At 44.0% G+C, this 23214-nt stretch overlaps 1 protein-coding gene across 1 annotated transcript in view; it reads right to left on the minus strand.

Moving 5' to 3' along the window:
• LOC138513680 (V-type proton ATPase 116 kDa subunit a 4-like) overlaps window positions 1-23214 on the minus strand; it is a 4716919-nt gene that overhangs the window by 4367381 nt on the left and 326324 nt on the right. The window lies entirely within an intron of this gene.

A 23214-nucleotide genomic window follows, 5' to 3' on the forward strand; every position in this document is an offset into this window, starting at 1 on the left:
AGACAAAGTTTAGTAAGGGAGAATTGGTGGTCCTCACCAATGAGGTGGTGGTGCACAGCGAGGAACTGTATGGCAGCAGCCACAGGAAGACACCGGCCAAGCGCAGAGCAGCCATCTGGCACACCATCAGCCAGAAGGTGACAGCAGTGTCCAGCATTTCAAGTGATGGCAAATACCGCAGCAAGCGCTGGAATGATTTCAGGGTCCGGGTGCGAGGGCACCTGTCCCAACACCGCCAGGAGTCCCTTGCAACTGGAGGTGGGACTGTGGAACCACTTGGCCTGACACCCTAGGAGGAGAGGTGCAGCACAATCCTGGACATGGAGGCCATTGAGGGAGTTGGAGGTGCAGAGGTGGGTCCAGCAGCCAGGAGGTGAGTCAACCACCCCTAGCACAAGTCCATGCACCAATGTCAGCCTAGCACAAGAAGCCCCAGTGGAAAGCAGACCCAGCATCTAGGCAGGCCAATCAGAGCAAATTGATGGGGTGCCACATGAGCCCCCTCCACAGCAGCCATGGGCCAGGGCAGCAAGGGCAGCCCTGAGTGTCACAGCGTGAAGGGGTGGCAAGTTACCAATCTAATTGCCATGCTCACCAGACCCCTGCTGGTGCACCCTTTGCCAGAGGGAATGTGGTGGGCAAGTAACCACAACACTTTGCCACAGTCTCACCAAAAATGTGCGGGCCCAGTTTGCCTGCCCCATGTTCACATGGCAGACAACCCACATGGAAGTACGTGCCCCCTACACGGACATGGGTGCAGCCAGCCAGCCAATCACAGTACCCCACTGTACAACACTGCTGGCTGCACAGCAGCACCGTATAGTGCCATGGCACTGCCATGGAAAAAGCCACCACACCCATACCCACAAGCTGTGTGCCACCCGGGCAGGGGATGAGGGGCCGTGAATTACCACAGCATGCATGGCACACATCAGCTCCAGCATGGACACCCTGCCATCCCCACACACATGCCATAGGCCACCTGGCCAAGTGTCACACTCATATTGCCTTGCCACAATCATCGCCACAATGCTGTGCACACATGCAATGTACCCAGTCCAACCATGCCCATCAGTCAAAATGTGTGGGATCCCACTCTGTCCCATTACAAATGTGTCTTGCATGCCAACGCATGTTGAACCTGGTGGAATTTCATATATCGCCTACAGGCACTCACACCCAGTTCAACAGTACGAAGAAGGGGCACAAACCCCTGAGAGCCCTTCACAACATCCGGCGTGCCATGACACTGGAGCAGGACATCGACACCTGTTGGGGAGAATTATCAATAAATGGCTGATTCCCCTTACCTAATGAGTCCCTTAGTATCTTTGCTGGATTCCTAGGGTTTATTTTTTTCACCTGGTAAGTGTGTGGGCCTTTTCCCCACTCTTAAATGTGTTTTGCTTTGTGTGTTCTCTGTCTGATCTTGGGCACTGGAGCCTCGCCTACTCCATGTGCACCACTTTGTGTGTGTTACACAGCATCTTCAGTGCAGTGACACAGGGTTCTTTTTGAGACTTCCCACTGACTCCATCTGGGGCTGGCTACTGTCCCCCAGAAACATGTAAAGTTGCCATTAACTTTAGTCACTTTAAACTACAGACCCAGTACACCCCATTTTACATGGAGTACTGGAAAGGGTTAATTCCTATCCTTTTTGTCTGTGCCTATTGGAGCCTTGTTTCACTCCCTTAACATTTAGACTTGGCTGGTGGCAGTGGTGTCTACCCTACCTTTTCTACCGAGATTATATTCTATAAACGTGGTATTGTTTTAGGCTATTATATTAGTCTCGAACATAAACCTGCTTGACCAAATACATTTTATTTTGGCTCAGGCTGGATTTGCCATTTATTTTTGTTAAAGTCTTTCTCGTGTTTCTCTGCGCGCCAAATCGGGGAGGATTCCTTTTTTCGCTGTCTTTTCGCAGGCTTCTGCACAGAAGCCCTCCTTAAGGCGCCTGATAGTGTAGGTAGGCAGGATGTGAGGGAGGGATCTTCGGACCCCTGCCATGGGTTGCCTTGGTAACCCAAGTCGCACTCTTGTCTGATTGGCTAAGGGGACTGGCCGTGCCAGGCCAGCCACCCTGCTGTGTGATTGACAGCGAGGCTGTATGAATGGGGGAAAACTGCATAAAAATCAGGTCTCTGGGCCACTGGAACGAAAGAACCAACGAGGAACTGGAAGAAGAGGACCCCCCTACCACGACGGAACCGCCCGGTGACGCCCTGCTGCAGGTCCGAATCACCAAATCCGACGACAGAAGATCCTCCAGGAAACTTCTTCCCTTGAGCTGGTGGGACCAACCAGTTTGCCCAAACTACAAGCCAGGACCCCTCCTCTGGTCGAAATCGCTGTAGAGAGCTACAGTGGGCCGGATAGTCAGGAAGGTCGGACCCTGCTTAGGTTTTAAGGAGCGCATCTTTTATTCATTTTGCTCTTCTGCTGGTTCCTTCCCTGGGTGGCGCAGGAAACCTCCATTCTTCCTACTTCGTGTCAGTCCGACAGTCGCTTCAGGAACCACCAGGAACGTCCGCCTCAGCTACAGCTCCCTCTCAGTTTTAAGGTACTGTGCAAATCCGGTTGCCCGTTTCGGTCAGCCGTGGTGAAAGTGTTTGAAATATTTCTCCAATCCGAGGGCTTGTCCTCTTTTACCTAACTTTTCTACCAACCAACCTCATCCAAGATCTGTGCCACAAACTTTACCGCAAACTACATTGAACCTATTATCTTGAGCAAAAGACTTTTGAAGAACCATTGACTTTGGCCCTAAGCCTTTTCTATCTGATTTTAACCTTGTAGTCCCTCTTGTTCAGTTGCCCTGCTTACTTACCTGTTGGTTTTGCCTAATTTCTAATAAGCTTGTCTTTCCCTGCCTTCTAAATTACTGGAGTGCCATTTTGCTCCCACTTCATTTTGTGAGCTTAACTTGTCTGGAGTTTAAGGGAAGTGGTGTGGTGTATTTTTTATTGTGATTTTTAACCTGCTTATAATAGTGAAATGTTATACAACTGCAGAGTAAATATATATTCTTTTACTTAGAAACCATGAGTCAGTGTTTGCCTGAACCATAGTAATTGCTGTCCTTTGTGTAACTGTTTGTACTGCTCACTAACTCTTCAGATAAGTCTGGCTACTCCGCTACTGCTACCACTATAACTGTAGTACAGGCTTGTACCAAAGGTAACATTGTACTGTCACTTGTAGCCTTAATTGTGTGTAGTGTTCCCAAAGGGTACTGCATATAATTCTGCCTAACACCACCATCCTATGGTACACAGGAATACAGCCCAGAGCCATTCCACAGCCCCAATCGCATCCAGCACACACCACCCAGCAATACCATCCTCCAGAGGCTGGAAGAGATGGAGCGCAGGAAGCGCCAGGTGGAAAAGATAAGGCACACGCACTCTACACACCTGGAGGCCATTCGGGATAGTATTCATGGGGCCACCCGCAAGGAAGTGGCAGGTCCGACACGAGTGCTAACACGTCCCCCCTGATGCCATAAGCGCAACATGTGCGTGAACTGAGAGGGTGTCTCTGCCCATGCGGAGGCCATACGGCGGGGCAGTGAACTGCAAAATCAGCCGAACCTTTTGGCCAGCTCCGTTCCATCCACCTCCACAACACCCATGGAGGGGTCAGAACAGGGCACACCACGACAATCGCAGTGCCTTCAGTGCCTGAAATCACCTGGGGCTGGCGGTGGTGTGCTCAGGAGTTGGTGGTGGGAGAGGGGGGGGGATGGTCCCTCGCCTGTGTCCGGTGATGAGGCTGCGGACCCTGGCCTTCAGGTCATTCCTCCTCCTGCAGCAGTCTTTACTGTCCTGTGGGACAATGCCTACTGCCACAACCTTGTCCCAGCTGGTGGCCCAGATGGCAGACTTACTCTGGCTAGAGGTCCTCCACTGTCTGCTCCCATACAGCTCTACAGCATGGCAGACAACCTCATTCACCAGCAACTGCAGCGTCTGTAAATGTTTGCTTGCACAGCCTCCTCTCTGGTACTTTTGCTTTCCCCTTTTCCTGTGACATGTTTCTGCTAGCTTTTGTCTGCGGATGGCAACATGAGAAGGGAATATTCGAGTGAACAGTATTTTTAAAGATGGTCACCTCCAGACTTCCTGTTCTGTTGATGCCATTTCCATCAGTGGTAATTCTGCCAGCGGAATTAGCGCTGTATATACTGATAGTAACAATAATTCCACCGAATCTGGGCAGAATTACTGCCTGAAACCCATTTACAGTGGTAATTCCGTCAACAGTTTGTCAACGGTGTGCGTGCACTCCCAACGACTTGTAATAAAGCAGTAATTCCGGCAGACACCACAGCGGTAATGGTAATTCCAGAATTATTGCTGTATTACCGCCAAACTCAATGAATGCAAAATTAGTAAATCCTCCCCTACCTGGCCGGAGATGAGAGGAGATCACTTTGTTTGAAGTGAGTCACAGAAAAGGAAAATGCAGAGATTATTGCACAGCTTAAGTCAACAATTTATAAAGGTGACATCTATCCAGCCACATTGGTTAAAGACTGCGCCCCAAACCCGGTACCCCTTATTACAAAATGTATGAACAAGTCTTTCCTGTAAGGAGATGTGCTGAAATTAATAAAACAGGCATGGATTACACTACTTTTGGAAAAACCCACCTTAGATCATAGCATCTGTTTGAATTATAGGCCTATTACTAATGTTCAGTTTCTATATAAGATCTTAGATCGGGTGGCTTATTTACAGGTCCAGGAACATGTGACCGAATATACTGGGAAAACGACAAGCTGGCTTTAGACGAGCACATAGTACAGAAACAGCAATGCTGGATATAAAAAATAATATCCTGTCAATCATGGATCAAGGTGCCACTGGCCTTCTGATGTTACTAGACCTATCAGCCGCCTTTGATCTTGTTGCCCATTCCATTCTAGATGACAGACTGCAGCATATTGCAAACATCTTAATCTCAGCAGCTGAATGGGTCAAATCTTTTTGATCTGATCAGCTAGAGGATCAAGTGGCAAAGAAGCTGCAGATACTATTAAAATAACCAATGGGGTACCACAGGGGTCTTGCCTTTCACTAGTTTTGTATAATATCTTTTCAAAACCACTACTTCACTTGCTGGGCAACTTGGGTATCACCTATATAAGCTATGCAGATCACCTATACCAACTATGCAGATCTTACCCAATGCCAGATTCCATTATCAGGGGATTATAACAAGGACTCCGTAACCATCAACAAGGCCCATGCTCATATTCAGCAGTGGATGGCTCTGAATGGTTTAACCCTGAAAGATTAAAAAATGGAGCTTGTGCTGGTCAGTACTGCCAGGAAGGTAAGAAAGCTAGGCTTAGAATATAATAGCTTTACATTGGCTGGATGCACCATTCCTACATCAAAAGTGAAAACTCTGGGAGTGTATTAAACTCTGAATTGAGTATGAAGGCTCAGGTGAGTAATATTGTATCCACCTCAGCTTATATCAAATTATTAAGTCAAATTCTAAGGACAATTGTTCACACTGGCAAGAACAATCATTGGTGCGAAACTGGATTGGGACTATGAAAGATACCAATGCTGGAGAAGAACAAGTTACTTACCCCTGATAACGTTCTTTCGACTGAATGTTCCTCCTAAGTGTGCTGCCAATTATCTCTGCCTTAATACCAGTAAGAAAGATTCTCCTCATCGGCACACCTGATCCCTCCTTTCCTGTCGCTCTCTGGCTGGCCTCTCTTGGCCCTCCTGCTCCTACCTGCAAGGCTAAAAACCTTGGGGTCATCTTCGACTCCACACTCCTCTCCTCACATCTCAGATGTCTTTAAGAAGTCACACTACCAGCCTCACCTCCTCAGAGGTATTCTACCTTCCCTCTCCTTCCCCTAGAAGCTCACTGTCTCCAGAGCTCTGGCTCTCTCTAGGCTGGACTACTGCAACAGCCTCTTTCTAAATCTGCCTGCCTCTACTATACGCCCTCTGCAACTTATCCAGAACAGGACTGCAAGACTTCTCCTTGACCTCAAGCCCATGGATCGCATCTTTCCAGGACTGAAATCTTTGCACTGGCTCCCAGTGGCTGCAGGATCAAGTCCAAAACCCTCTGCATTGTCCACAAGGCCTTCTGGGGCCTGGGGCCTCAATACCTTCAACTCTCTTCCTAAATATCTTCCCTCTCGAGCTCTTCACTCTTCTGCCTCCAACTCCCTTAGGGTCAGTCGCTTCTCCAAGCAACGTGTTGGTGGCAGAACTTTCTTCAGCTGGGGCCTCCCTCTGGAACAGCCTCCCTGAAACTTTAGGAGAACCATCTCCCGTTCCGGAAGCACCTAAAAACCGTTCTTTGCTTCTGCCCTTTCTACTCCTCTCCCCTGCTGACCTCCTGGCTGCAACTGAATCTGCACTGGTTACCTGGCCACCCTCGGTTCTCGGGCCCAGGTCCCTCCCCCACGAGTCACACACCTGCACTGCCTGCCAGGCAACCCCCGCACTTGGGGACTGCTTCTGTATCCCTACAGACCCACTACCAGCACTTGACACCTGATGTCTGCACTTACCTCTGCACTTGCCATCTGCTGGTCGTTACCTATTATTCTATGCCATGTACAGCACTGTCCCCTCCCCCCGCACTTTCCCCCTTCCCATGCACTTGCGCGATATGAATGACACCTGGCCTAGTAGGATCGATGCCTGTCCTCCATTTGTACCCCTCCCTTGCCTCGTCACGCCTTAAAACACTTAGGCGCGTTATAAATGCCATACCATATATCATTGCCATATCATATCACTCATCTTTTGATATCTTCCCTTCCAGCTTCAGCTGCCACGGAAAAAAACATTTGGCAGAGAGCACTGTGCGTCGATGCGGTCGACTTGATGTCCCCTCAAGGGCTCCCATCTCGGAGTCAACTTCATTGTCGGGACATATAGCACGTGCAGCGCTTGTTAGCTTCAGTTCTGTCTTTATGCCTTCCTCTTGCAGAAATACCAACATCAGTGAGACAGAACCAGACCTTGAAAGAACTGTAATGCCTGGAAATTCTACAACAGGGTAGGCTAGGAGGGGTGATGAGAAATACGTGGGAGGAACATCCAGTCGAAACAACGTTACCAGGGGTAATTAACTTGTTCTTCAAATGGATTGTGTCCTCCCACGTATTTCTCATCTTTTGATAGACTCCCAAAGCAGTGTTAGGTTTTGGAGGAGGCAGTATGAATTTTCAGATTTAATATTTGTCATGGATTGAATGTAGGACAGCTTGCCCAAATCCTCCTTCCTGGCTAGAGGATGAATCCAGACAGTAATGTTTAGTAAATGTGAATGGTAAAACAAGTGGCTGCCGCACAAATGTCTTTTATAGGTACCAGAAGATGTTGCCATGCCCCTTGTGGAATGAGCTCTCAGGCCTTCTGGGGGATCTTTCCATGCCAATTTGTAGCATTCTGTAACAGCAAGAATGATCCATCTGGACAAAGTTTTGTTTTGTAACTGGAAGACCCAGTTTGTGTCCAAAGTACCTAATGAAAAGCTGGTCATGATGTGTTTTCATCATTCGTGAAATGTAAAAGCTCAAAGCCCTCCTGGGATCAAACCTATGCAGCCTTTCCTCTTCCTTACAAGGAAGGATGAGGAGGCAAATAGAATGTAGGAAGTACGGTGTTTAGGGATAAATGCACATCTAATACAAGGAAGGATGAGGAGGCAAATAGAATGTAGGAAGTACAGTGTTTAGGGATAAATGCACATCTAATACAATTTTTGGCAAAAAAGAAGGTTTATCCCTAAGGACAACCTATTGATATATATATATATTTATTTTGAGGCTTACTAGATAAGGCCTGCAACTCACCCTGCGGGCTGATTTCAACGCAACTAGCAGAATGGTTATGAAAGTTAGTAGTCTTAGTGGACATGAAGTGGCTCAAGGGGAGCACACATCAGAAATGTCAACACAAGATAAAGGTCTCAAATCATTATTTGGAAAGGTGTTGGAGGGAACACGTTAGTGAGCCCTTTAATTGAATGATCTTGAAATAAGATGCCTCTTCCAATGTGTGCTGGAAGATTGAAAGCGCTGCCAAATAGCCTTTTATTGTTTCAATCTGGAGCCCCAGATTTGCTAAATGTAACAAAAAAGATTGCGCCATAGGTGTGTTGCATTGAAAAGGGTACACATCCTTTTCCCTACACCATCCATTCCTCTCATTCTTCCAACTGAGTAGTAGCAAAAGGATCTACCACTCCAAGATGGTCCTCTGGGGTGAAAGGGCTGAGGCTGCCTAGTAGCGGCACCTAGAGACTTGGCTGCCGCATTTGAGGTCTGCACCTTCTGAAGGCTTTTGTCAGCCTTGCTGCCCAAAAAGATGAGACCCATCAAAAGGCATTTTAAGGAGTCTAGACATGCACGTCTGGTGCAAATCCAGACTTCCATAACCACGCAATCTGCGTATCATGGTTCTTGCCACCATGGCTCTGCTGATAATGTCAGCAGAATCCAAATATGACTGAAGAGACTCTCACATGGCCTCTTTGCCCTCTTTTACAATGGCCAAGAAGCCATCTCTTTCTTCCCCTTCGGGAATATGTTCAGCCACCATGGATGCATAGTCCCATAGGGTGTAGGTGAATTTCGCAAGGGCACATGTAGAGTTGGCTGATTTGAGAGCCATGCTCTCCGCAGAAAAGACTTTCCTTGACCAGCCTTCTATACGTTTATCAACCCAATCCGGTGGGTTGGTTGGATAGGCAGCCTGCTTGGAGGTAACATGAGTTAGCTGTTCTCTGTGCTCTACACTCATCCTAATGGATTGTTGAATGAATGCAACAGATTTGATTCCTCGCGGACAATGCAGTGTTTTATTTGTTATGATTTCAGAAATATATGGTGACTCAAAATACAGTTTGTATAGAGTTGAACGAGTTATAATCACACGAGATTCACTACATATTCAAAGTAGGAGCTACATCCATTCACAAAACAAAGTTATTAGGAGACATCTTGCTAGGACTAAATAGTGATCACTAGAATTGCCAACACGTGTTTCGACCCACTGGGTCCTCCTCAGGTCATACTTGGGCAAAACAACTTAAACATTTGATTAGTATGCAGTCCATATATTCATAACACCACATGAGTAATATACGAATGAGTCCAAATTAGCGAAGTCACTGTCGTGGGAGAGGTGAGAAAACAGAGGAAAAACATCAATTAGATGATAGCAAAATCTCCCTTATAAATCATTTGATCAGTGCTTGAAAAAATACACTATTATTAACATAAGTGGTCCAACTGATATCTAAGGACTGAATATACCACAAAATTAATTACTTGGAATTCGCAAATACCAATGAGATTTTGGTCTAATAATCCCCATTTTGGTTGATTAGAATTCACAACAAAACACCATACTGCTTGGAAAAGGACATCAGACGGTCATGCAAGGGAGCCTCCATATGATTGTAGTTAACCCCTGATATCAGCATTATACAGAACTGTTTAGACTAACGTCTAATATTGGGGAAAGAAGGTAGATTAGTTACCTGTTGCACCATCTCTCTGATGGTAATGTGTGCTATTGATATCCTGCGCATTTACTCCGAGATGCCAACAAAATAGTTTCATGCAGTTGGCTGCCTCGAGATGGGTGTTGACTCTGTTCAATAAAATGGCACTGTGAAAGAGTAATAGTGCCACCATGATATGCCATCACATAAATGCAACATCACCTGTCATGCAGTCTGTTTAGATAGGCTGAGTCAATAAACAGCGTGGATACACATCTTACCCATTAGCGAGTGATAGCGTACTGACTATAGTTAGGCAGGTAGTTTTCTAGGGCGGTTGTTTACTCGTCGCTTTCAAGAACAGCGCTCTTGTCAATGGCAACGTATTTAATGATCTGTCTCAGATTATGTACTCTGCTAGATAACTGCAACAGATTAAAGAACGTTGCACTGATTTTCGTGATATAATAAGCAGCATGTATCACATAAATGCTTGCATTTAAAATGTGCGAGAGAGAACAGGTAATGCACGTTACGCTTACCTGAAAACGATCAAAGTCTACATGTAATTGTGATGAGCCAAGCCCCTGCTTAATAGCTGCAACAAAGTTAATATACATTGTTTTAATTACCAGCGCTCGTGGACAAGTAACTCCACATTGGTATAAACATTGCAAAATACTGAAATGGAGGCCAGTCGCGCCTCACTTACCTGAACGTATTCGTTAGAATTGTGAAAAGCGGTGATCCAGTTACTGCCCCGCCAAAAGCAGGACTGCGCTTTGGGGACGTATTTTATACGTTTGTGAAAGGTCATGTGATGGATCACCTGACCTAATTTTGACGTGACTAGTGTTACCTGCCCAAGATCAGCACGATTCCGTTATCTATGTGTGTAAATTGGCAACTTTATAAATGTACTTATGTTGAAACAAATGAGTTCAATCCTGGCGGCAATGTTTGGTCTATTATATATTGTACATTGACATTTAAAACAACGATAACATCGCGCAATTTATTTGTTTTCAATTTCGAGTTGTATTGTATTAGATCTAAAACCATTGGTTTAAACGCCGCTTTTGAAACAGAGAAGGGTGATCCGTACTTATTACAGACCTTCCAATACTTCAGTTTTTTCAATGATTGCATAATACATTCATAATGCCATGTGCACATATAATGCATTAATAACATCTTAAAATGGATGATTACTTGTAACGGAGGTTCTAACTTGCTTTACACCTCATGTTAGTTAAATGATCGTAGTATACTGATTTTTATGAACATCGTGCACTGCTTTTTGTGTTTAGTGGTGCATTAATTAGGGCATATCACATATTCCATAAATGTATGCAACCGCTGAATTAAATGCCATAACACTTAATGTCTGATATTTGTGACCATATGCAAAACCGATTAATACTCTGCACTGCATTCTAGTTTGCTGCTTATCCCATCCTATACAAGTAGGTTACCTCTTTATCTGTTCCCACCTTTTGGGTAATCTAGTGGACTGGTCCAATATCAGATATTCCATGCAAGTATATAACTGCTGAATTGTATTCCATAACACTTAGTGGGTGATGATTGTGACCATATGGAAAACAGCTTAATGGCTTCACCCCATTCCAATGTACTACTTGTCCCGTCCTTTGTTAAAGGAAAACATTTAACTCATGCTCTTGGTTCAGTCCCAGTTTTAAACATCTGAGTTTACAAATCATTCAGGCTTCTAACTGTTGCAGATATAAATGGCGGTCTCCTCCTCTGGCATGAGGTTTTGCTTGCTGTAGTCCCACGAAACGTATATCCTTGCTGTTGTCCTGTTGGTGTTGTTTTTGCCAGTTAACAGTAACAGGAGGATTGGGATCTTGATTGTTCAGGTTTGACAGATGTTCACAAATTCTAACTCTGAGCTCCCTAATAGTACTGCCTATGTAAACATTTATTTATACACACACACACACCTTATTTTGTTTTGCAGTTGATGAAGTCTCTTATGTTTACCTGTAGTCCTCCGTGACATAAAAATATCTTGGTGGGTGATAAGGCAAACCTACAAAAATTGCAGTAACCACATTTGTGCAATCCTTTACTTGGACTGCTGAGCTATGCTAACTGCTTGTTGGGTTCAGATGTCAGGAAGGAGGGACTGAGTTTGGTTCGCAATGTTGGTAATTTGGCATAAATAATATTCTGTCTATCAGAGATGTATTGAGCGATGTCCCTATCCAATTGTAGAATATACCAGTGTTTTTTAAGGGTAAATTTGACTACTGTCACTTGAATATTTAGTGATAAAATTCACATTTTCTGGATACGCACTCTTGGTAGTAAGCTCCTTGTTCAATAATTCTTCACGGTCTAAGATGTTAGTTGCACTTCTTGCTTGGGCAATCATTTTGCCCTCTTTCCTTGAATCTTTCCTTGAATCTTTCCCCAATTAGCTTACATTCTGACCCAAAGGCCACATTTAAACTGCAATTTCAACGTGCTTGAAAAAACTCTCCTTTCGGTATATTGTTTATAACACTTTTTTGTGGCATCTAGATGCGTGTGATATAGCATTCACTGCTGTCTTTTTCCTGTGTGTACTGGTTTGGAGTCTGTTATGTTCAATAAATATGTTTAGGTCCAAAAACACTATATGTGAATCATGAATTTGACCTTTGAATTCAATCCCAAAGTTATTGTGATTGAGATATTGTAGAAAGAGCTGAAATCTCTCTGACTTTCCGTCCCATATTAGTAACACGTCATCTATGTAACGTTTCCACATGTATATTTCTGCCAAGAATTTGTGTGCCTGGTCAATGTGTGTGTTCGAAAAATGGCATAAATAAATTGGCAAGCGAAGGGGCATATTTTGCACCCATGGCTATTCCACTGGTTTGTAAGTAATAAAGTTGATTGAAAATTAATTGATTCTGCATGAGTGTAAATTCCAGAAAACTTTTAATCACTTGTACATGGGTGGTATACGAGGCAGAGAAAGTTCTAAAAGAAAAATCGATTGTTTCGAGTGCCAGATGGTGTTGGATCGACGTATACAATGATTTCACATCCAGGGTGGCAAGGTGGAAACGTGGTTGCCATACTATTTTATTTAGAAGATTGAGTGTGTGAGTTGTCTCTTTCAGATATGCTGGAATTTGTGGCACTACATTTTTGATTGCTGAGTCTATATATTCAGAAAGTCCCTCGGTGGGCCACCCTTGGCAACTCATAATAGGTCTAACTGGAGGTAGATGATCAAAGGTTTTGTGTACCTTTGGCAAAAAGTAAACTGTAGGCATTATAGGTTTAGATCTGATCAGAAATGTCTTTTCATTGTCTGTTAGTAGACCTTTGGAATACCAATGCTGTACAAATGTGCTCAGTTCATTTACTGTTTCTACTGTCGGACTAGTGTGCAATTTTCTGTAGCATCCGGGAGTAGAAAGGTGTTAATTTGCCATTTTGATATACTCTTGTTTGTTAAGAATAACAATATTACCCCCTTTGTCTGTTTCTTTAATAGTGATGTTGTCGTCTTTGGCTAGTTCTCTTAACCTTATTAGTGCCAAGGATGAGGTATCTCGTCCTTGGAATTCCCTCCCTGTTGCCAAGGACGAGATACCTCGTCCTTTTCGGCACTTTGTTTTGTGTGATCCCTGCAAAGCAGGGATCACACAAAACTGTAATCCAACACCCGGGCTATGTGAGGGGGAGGAGGTCCCCCCTCACTGCCAGGGGGCTGGATTACCTTCAGTTTCACATCGGCGTGCGTAAAGGACACAGACGTGAAAGTCATTTTCACTGCAGCAACCATTTCGGGCTGCTGCAGTGAAAATAAAAGGTGAGTGTTCACCTTTCTCCCCCTCGATCTCCGGCTGTATTTCAAGCCGGTGATCGAGGGAGGTACCTCACATGTGTGGGGGCACCTGCCAGGGGCTCAAAAGGAAAAGGGTAACCCATTGGTAACCCCAAGTCTTTCAGCACTGCACATTTTGTTCATGTGGGCAACCTACAGATTTGGGCCTAGGGTGTCGGAACCAGCAAGAAAAACAGGGAACCCATCCATTTCCCAAAAGAGGACACCCATGGGAATCCACAGAGGTCTGCCTTGCGAAAATTGCCCCAGTTTTATTAGCCACAATCCCTGACAAAGTGTGATATTTGGTGGGGGAAAAACACAATGTTCACTTTGTCTGGGGTGCTGGGTAATAAATTCTGGGCCGCTTCGCACAAGTCAGAGTTTGTCACACAACCCTTTCATTTCCCAAATGTGCCCTACATTTAGTCGCTGCTTTAGGCACCATACACTTTTGTAACCTGCAAAAGTCACCTACCCTTGAAAAGGTCTGCCTGTGCTCTTTCAAAAAATGTATGCTTGCCGTTCCTCACCACATTGGTTTTCCTGATTTACAGATGCTAAATGCCTCTGTTCAGGTCGTAAGCATAAAACTCCTGTATACCATGGTTCAGTGTTTGGCTTGTGGTATTGCTTGTTTTGTAAAACACTACAAAAAATGTGTGCTTTCCTAACTGCAAGAGTCGGGGGAATGTAGCAGAGCATTGCTTTTCTCAAAATTCATAGAAGCCATTGCCGTACCAAGCCAACCATGTCCACCACATACCTTTTTTTTCAGTCATTTTCCCGCTTTTCACCCCAATCTATGGCATTTCCCCCTATCTAGTTGTTGTCTGACCTACGCAAATCACCCCTTCCTAAACTTGGAATTTTGTCTACTTTTCAGAAATATATGCCTTTCTGTCCTCCAATTTGGCTTTCCTACCCTTTTCTTCCATTCCGTCCATGCATGTCCAATTGGAAAAAATGGCCAAAATCGCCTACCTCTCACAAAACGGTTGATAATAATAAATAAATAATTTTGGGATGGAAATTGGGGAATTCAGCACAGCAAACCATTTGTTCCTAGCTCTTACAAGGAAAAAACCACAGGCTTCCTTGTACATCATTTTATTGGCATTTTTTGAAAAAACACAACATTTTCACCCTTTTTGCATATTTTCTCTCACCCCCTATAGCAACCTAGGATTCCTGGGTGGCGTTACTACCGCCTACATGTGGGGAAAAAAAGAGGCCAAATTTGGCCGAGAAATCGCATGTAACAAAAATGTTACAAGGCATTGAATGGCGACATAACGAAATCACCAAAAAAGGCCTTGGTACTGGGGGGAAAAACCCATGGCAGTTAAAGGGTTAAAGCTGTCCTTTCCCTATTGGTAAGATTCAATTTCTTACTGGCAAACCCTCTGATTTTGCCATCTATATAATCATGTATGTCATTTGAGACAGCTTGGTAAAAACTATCTATGACATTTTCCGAGGTAGATGGTAGCATAAATTTAGAGCGTGTACGGTGTTCCTGTATGTCAATGTATCTCTGATGGATGCCTTGCTCACATTGGATTTCCGACACAGATTTTGGCGTGTCATTTGAGATAGATAATAGGAACTGAGTATTTTCTATGTCCTCAATACTTAATATGGTTGGAGATTCTTGCCTGGGACTGGGTCGATATAAAACTGGTTATGAAAACATACATTTTTGTTTCAATTTTCCGGTGAATTTGTATAGACCAATTTGCACTTCGATCATGTCAGATGGGGAGGTACAGGCAAACGCTAGACCATGATTCAGTAATGATATTTGCCTTGTTGAGAGCTCCTTGTCTGATCGATTGATGACTAGGTCTTGAGAATTGGTTTGAGAGCTTGATTTTTGGTGCTTGACCTGGTCAATCTTGTGTTGGTACTTAGTTTCATTCCTCTGTCTTGCTCCTCTTCCTCTTCTTCCTCTGATAATATGGGGGTGATTGGAGTACTGTGCCCTATAAGGGCACAGAAGCGTACTTGCTTCATGGATGAGTTGTAATTTGACTGGTTGCCCTTTTGTACCGTTTGATTTTGGCCAGGTAACCTCTTCTATTGTGTTTAGATCTGGCCTGATCTGTAGAAGAAGCTGTTCCTTCTTCTGTTGGGATTCCCTCTTCGATTTCCAAGTTTGCATCAGATTTAACTGGTGTACCAGTTGGTGTTATGACTAGATTAGTAGTTCCATCGAATTTGGTCTGGAAAGTCTAGACTCGGTCACTGTTGTAATTCCTTTCATCTCTGTAGAATTTACAGAATTTACACATTTTAATTTCATCCTGATATTCTTTAAGTAAGAGGTACATCTTGTGTAGAGTGTAGCGTGCGGTACTTTAACCAAGTGGGTTGGGGGAACCCACCATCTCTACCTGTACCGCAGCCCACACTCTTGCGCATCATATAGACCTTGTTTCCTATCAACACTTCCAGCTTGCAATTCATGGGAGGCCTTTAGTGCACCGTTACCCAGACACCCCTAATACACTCTTTCTGCTTGGCGGTAGCGGCTACTGCTTGTACCACCAGACTTTCTGCAGTAGGATGTTTTGACAAGCTGGGGTCACTACTTGACACCCTATATTTTTATCAAATTTCTATTGATTGCCGGACTTGATTCCAGTGCTTCCCAATTTGCACTTACTCTCTTTTGTAGAGGGACATGAAAAGGTAGGATAGGATCTCTTTGAGGACTGTGTCCAGGATATCCATGAGGTCATCCTGTTCGAACGGGAGGGCAGGCCTTCTCCATCCCATAAAATCAGTGACCCGGGTCTTTAACTGTCTGTAAGATGCATCTGCGTGATCATCTGGTTCTGGCTTACCAAAATTCAACTCTGGTGAAGTGTCCACCCCATTTGGTGACGGTAAATTGTCATGCAGATCCTACAACATAGATTCCTCGAATATAAAGCTATTAGCGACATTAGGAGTGCCATATTGCAATCCAAAAGGTGGATCATTGTCATCTGAAGGCTCATTGTCTTCATAAATGGATGTGAGTGATTTAAAAAATACTTTCTAGGCAAAGGTGTGAAGGTTTTTTTAATTACTGGTAAAGGCGTCAATGGCTTCGATGGTTTCGAGCCAGATGCCGACGGAGTCGTTGATGTCTTCGATGAAGATGTCTTGGGCATCGATGGCACCAGTGGCGTCGATGGTACCAATGGCGGCAACAGCGCCACTGGCATCGATGACTTTGATGTCCACTTGTCCTGGCTGGAAGGACTTTTTCATGACTTTTCATTGTGTCGAGGCCTCAACGGCTCTCGAGAATCTGGCCTTCGTCCCGGGCTCGTGGGCACATGGGATTTGGCTCAAGCCCTTTCCTTACCAGCTTCAGAAGGCGCGGTAGGAGCATGGCCTACTTGCTTTGAGGGTTTATGTCTCTCAAACATTTTTAGCATCTCCTGTCTGAATGATTCCCATTCAGCTGGAGTAGAGGCCTTAGTGGGGCAAAATATAGTCCTCTCTGGGGATGAGTCGGACGAGATAGATGAAGTAGACGATTTATGATGCCTTTTCTTTGATTTCCTCAACGACGATGAGGAGTGGTGGGAGCCACTCCGTGACCTGGACCTTTTAGTCTTCTTCTGTCGAGGAGAGTCATCTCTCGCTTCGTCGGAAGAATGTTTTTTCAGTGGGGTAGTCGAAGGGGATTTTTGGCGGATTCTACCTCCCGCCAATTTCCCTTTACGCTCCTTCAAAGCTTTTCCGGTCATCGACTGACACTTCTGACAGGTCGAGGTCTTGTGCTTCACACCAAGACACCACAAGCACACCCGATGTGGGTCCGTCAGCAACATTTTTCTGTCGCAGTCTTGGCATTTTTTAAACCAGGTCTACGGGGTTGTCGGACCCAAAGACATTGTTGCCAATTTTCAAACAAACATATGAAGCGCGCCGTAGTTCACGAAGCGATATATACCTTCAGTGACATAATCCTCGAGACGGAGGGACATTGAGTCGACCACATCGACGCACAGCGCCCTCTGACGACATTTTTTGCTGAAGCTGGATATTGGAGATACCAAAGATGAGTAATATGTGGGAGGACACAATCCATTCGAAACTTAAACCAGGTTCGGCAGAATTGTTCACAGAGAACTTAATCACTAATCTCGTTTTGAATACTTGCATAGTGCAGGTTCTCAATAGGGGTTTGTCATTCCCACCTACCAACAATACAGATTTTACACAAACACAGATTGATCTTTACAAATTCATATATAGAAGCTTAAGAAATATTTTCACAAGGTACAAGATAACATTGATCCCATCAGCACCAGTGTCATACCAAGCACATTTAGTATTAGAGACATTAATGACACCAAATTACTTCTTTCTTTGAACGATGAAACAGATATTTCTGGTATATAAATCATCAAAGATTTGGAAATTGAATCAGATACCATCGCTGATTCTAAACGGAGTATCAGATTCAAATACAAGTTCATCCCTGCAACTGCCTCAGAACGGGTGATAGAGACATTTTATAAAGTGAGCCTAGAAGACCCACATCTACTCATGGATAGACAACAGAGCAAAAAGACATAGGAGGACAGATAACCTTACCCAACAGAGAGAAAAGCACTCACTAATCTCATTTGTGAACAGTCCATAATTATCAAAGAAGCTGACAAATGCAGTTATATAATCATTCTCTAACAGAAATAGCCCTTAATGATAGCAAAGTCGAAAGCGGCCTCTGTATTGTTGGGGGTGTTTCACCGGAGGTGCGGCTTAACTTGTCGGTGGAAACGCTGCGAGCTGCGTCTGTCAGGGGTTTGGTGTCCTGAGATTGTAACTGAACCTGAGACAGGGCAGCTGAGGCTGTGCCGAGGCTGTGCAGTGCATTGCTGGCGCCTGCTGATACCCAGCTGACACCTGCTGACACCCGCTCCAGAGTATGGAGGAAAAGTGAGGTGCACGGCACCATCGTTCCCGTTTCCCAGCAGTAATATAAGGTCTGAGCTGGGAAACTGGTAGGCTGGGAAGCAGGGCAGCGGGGAAAAGCAGGGAAAAATCGAGCCAGTAGTGCTTGCAGTGTTGTTTCACCATTGCGTATTTAAATATTGTTTGCATATTGTTGGCTACCTTTAGAGTGTTTCTTTAAAAAAAAAAATAACTTTGAACTAGTGAAAAACAATAGTGAGGTGAAGCATGGTGAGACTTCCCTTGCGCAAGGGGCAACATTAACCTATTAAAGGTGATAGGTATTCAGATTTCGGGATTGTACAGAGCATTTTTCAACAATTCTATATTTGACTAGGCTTGACTTGGCTAGGCTTGCCTGGGAGCATTCTGCAAAAGATGGGAGTGACTATTATTAAACCCTTTTGCAGCATGGAGCCCCGTGGAGTTGAGTAGTCACTACAGTCTGTGCAGCCGAGAAGGTGAGACAGGTCTTGACCTTACTTGTCTCTGAAACAAGGGTTTATATATAAAAATAAAACCAATTGCACATGAGCAGATTGCAGGATGTTGATACAACCATTGGTGGAGCTCTTACACCGTTAACGCTGAAACATATGGCGACAAGTGGCCCCTTCACTCACCGCCATGGTGAAACTTTGAGATGAAGCTGTAGCAACCCCAAGCCTTTGCAAGGTGAGCACCTCCCCCACCCCCATCGATCCAGAGACAAACAATGTTTTTGACTCTGTTAATGTACCTCTTGAGAGAATCGCAGTAATGGCAGAAAAAACTGAAATAACTGTATTATCCGAGCGGAGAGTGGGAGGGTATGCAGCCACTTTAATATCAACAGCAATTACAGAGAATAGGGAAACCATAGACCCTATGGAGGCCGCAGAGTTGACCAGTGACTGCCTTGAAATGGAAGTGGTGCTTACCTCGATGAGCTCAATGAAAATTGATGGGAGTATAGTAACTAATGGAGAACTTTTAATGATACCACACCCTACTGTGATGACTCTTGAGCCCACGCAGTCTGTGCACGTAGGGGAACCTAAGGAGAGGAGACATATGCTATCAGATGAAACTTGTTACTTGGACGAGTATTATGCCTTTCTGGAAGGCATTTTTGCCGGCCTGAATCGCCTCAATATGAGCGTTTTAATAACCATGAACTAATTATTAACCAGATGAGTACTCCCTTTGAACATGATTTAGACCTGAATACTTTGGAGGGTCAGCCCTCGACTTGGCAGTGCATTTATTGCGTGATGTAGCCAAAATAAAAACAACAATAACATGGCAAAGGAGACTGAGTGATTCCACAAATGGTAAATGCTCAATCCTGTTTAATTTAGGCAAAACTGACATTCTCACAAAGCCTGGTCCACGTCTATAATAGAAGGTATGCCAAAAGGGGGAGCTAGGGTAAGTCTGATAAGAGTGTGAATGTATCCTCAACAGAACTCTTCATATAACAAGTCTCAATTGGAAGCTTCTGTACATTTGGAGGGGATTTACAAGATACTCATACCTTTTCATCCGCATAATCAGATCCCTCACAAAATGGGTTGGCTTTCTGTACCATTAGAAATTCATCTGATCAACATCTATCAGTAGCTTCAACAGCCCAGATAAAGAATAACATAATGTCAGCATTGACAGTCGCGCTAAATACATTCACAAACTGTATGAACGAGAAGCTAAAAGATCAAGCTACTCTATTTGCTATGATTCACACAAAGCTAATATTTTTGGAATTCTTCTCGACATCAGTGCAAGCCAGGTGGGATAGAGAAGCTGAACTATCTGCTCAATGGCAGGGAAGGCTTTACAACCTAGCAAGGGATGCAGAGGCGGATAAAAACATCATGATGGCCTCCATTTTAGAGGCTATGAAATGGTTGAGATCTCTCCATGTAAAGAGCAACTGGCTCAAACACCTCCAAGGAAAATACTGAGTCCATGACACAAATGTCCCAGACGGAATCTACAAAGACTCAAGAGTTTAAAAACTCACAGGTGGACGCTTCACGGGAACCTCGGGACACTATCACTCAAGTCTACGACTTGACTGAGCCTTTGGACCTAGAAATACCAGTGGACAACCAGACAGAATTAGTGGAAGAGAGACCCTATGTAATACAGGGGAAACGACAGCGGAATGAAAGTAATCTATTACGGATCAATCAACTACTTTCAGAGAAGGCGGGGCGGCACATTTGCAGTAAAGCAAACTGAAGCTGCAAAAAAACACCCGAAGCGTGAAGATGTTCTCTATCTTTGAAAATTCAAAGAAGCAGAAACATGCTGTGAAGATAATCGGAAAATAGAAAAAAAAGACGAAAAACATCCAATTGATAAATACACCTAATCTAATTAATCAAGAGAAATCCTTCAGAATATGAAGACTCTCCTGATACAGAAAACAGGCCCCCGCATGTTCCAAAAGAGCGAGAGATTGAGAACAAGTAAAACCAAGGACAAAGGAGATTGTCAAATTTATGAACCTGGATCTCAATCAAATAAGGGATCTGTTGATCATCAAGTCCATCAAGATGAAGACCTATCGGCTTTGTTGGAACTCATGACACATGCAGATGAAGAGGTTATAGACCAAGGGGCGACAGTGGGTCTTTCATGTAGTGCAGAACATGAAAACGCTGCTAACGATCCACCACCCCGTGATAATAACCGGAAGCCCTCCTTTTAGTTTTCTAATCAGATCGTAGCTAATAAACCCATAGAAATAATGAATGCCCATTTACAAACTCTGGAAGAAAAGAGACAAGACCTGATGCAAAAACTACACTGTGCTAGCATAAATATCTCAGAAAGGGCAGGTGAGTGGGGTGGAAATCGCAGAGAAAAATACTTCATTAAACAATCAACCAATACCATCGTGTAGAATGAAAGGCCTAGCAGAGAGATTATTACCCTCTAAAGATGGCTTAATTCTAAATGAAGTTAATGTATTAAAACTCCAGCATTGTGTCCCTAACTTGCGACATATTGGTTCAGAGGACAGCAAAATAGTACAATTCGTCAATGAGATACGTCTAGACTGGGTGATCCTGCATTTGAATTCTATGTTGGGGAGAGTGGCTCTGCTGGAAGCAATGCCCGATTTGCTACCACTGGGCTTTGAAATAAGTGAAGAGCCACAGACAAACTCAATAGAATCTTCCTATGACCAAACACAACATCTAAAAAAGATAGATCCACCTCAGATCTTGAATGACAGTAAAAAGAAGTTAATCTGTGATCAGACCTCAAGCACTACTATAGATCTCATGGATAATCAATGGCCAATGTCCTTGGAAAATCGTCCACCGTGATAAAAGTGACATTTGATTGTTCCAAAAGCCAAGAGAGGAAAGTGACATAGGTAATTAATAGAGGTGAATTCAAAAGGTAAGAACAAAGATTGGTCGTGGGCAGCCGGATGTCTGGTAGCATCTTGCGACAAATAACATCTACAGAAACAGGAAAGTAGCCCGTTGCAAATGGGCTTGGAACACTAGAGGATTTGTTCATCTTTTCAACGAGGAAGATTTGGGCCTTGAATTTTATGACTTCTTATGCTTGCAAGAAACCTGGATACGATCTAAACCAATATGTGATGCATTCATAATTTTCTTGAACCCTGTCCAAAAAAGGTCTGGCGGGCAGACCCCACTCAGGCCTTATGACATTGGGAAAGTCTGGTCAGGGGTTATTGGCGATTGAAGAGAGAAATCCTAACCCATTTATACAAATGTTGATTTTTAATTGTGAAAGGCCTACTTGGGCATTGTTAAGACAATAGTAATAATACTTTTATATTGGAATCCTGTAAGGATTAGGGGTGAATGTTTTATCAATTGTGTAACATCGTTGATCAACGACTTGTATGTTCACCTAAATGCATCTTACGTAATGATCTGTGGAGATCTTAACATAAAGGGCCTGATTCATGGAACGTTTTCCTATGGGATTCCACCATTACACTTCCATGAATCAGGGTCAAAATGTGTAGACAACCAGGGGAAGGTGATCTCTAAATCCACCTTACACTAAAAAGGCTGCATTATGGATTTGGGAACTAAAAGAGCAGGGTTTCTTTATGCTCAATGGTCATATGAATAGTGATAGCCCGTGTAGAGCGACGTGGGCTCGGGGTAAGCAGGAAGCCCACCTGGATTACTGTTTTATCTATTGGAATTTGATCAACATGATTGACACCCTAATAATAACCCCTATGGAAAATAGAGATCACCATCTTTTAACAGTAAGATAAAAGGGCGCACAAGAACACACTCAGCTATACGTGACTGAAACCATACAGACCACTGAGGGAGGGAATAGCTTAATAATCAATCCCTGTAAGGTTCCATCTATCTCACTAAATATAAAAATCATTTACTCTTGAATCGAGGGGGGCTTCGAATACTTGTGCATCCTAGTGGAATTCCGGGGAAAACATTGAGAGTGGTCGAAGCCAGAATTTAAAAGACTACATGCATACAACTAGGAGCTGATAGAGGTCAGGAAAATCTATCGAGACGACCTAAGAAAACTGAAAAGGCTTCAAGAGAGAGAGAGAGTGACGCTTAGGAGGAAAAGGAACAACAATATAGAAGAACAAGTTACTTCTTACCTTGTAACGTTCTTTCGATGGGTATGCAATGTTCCTCCGACGTATTCCTTATCTTTGATAGATCATCTGCCAGCTTGCTGGCTGGCCTCCTTTGTTTTTTTTCAGTAGAGGGCGCTGCGCGTCGACGTCCCTCGAGCCGATGTCCCTCGACGGCCTCTGTTTCGGCGCTGACGTCATCACGCGTATAAATAGACTTGCGCAGCGTCCGTTGCTCAGTTCCGTTTTGACGTTAACAGTTGTTTCACATGAATTGGTTATTGACCTTGAA

Source organism: Ambystoma mexicanum, chromosome 12, assembly GCF_040938575.1.
Source record: "Ambystoma mexicanum isolate Mex_15411 chromosome 12, UKY_AmexF1_1, whole genome shotgun sequence".
NCBI classification, from domain to species: Eukaryota; Metazoa; Chordata; class Amphibia; order Caudata; family Ambystomatidae; genus Ambystoma; species Ambystoma mexicanum.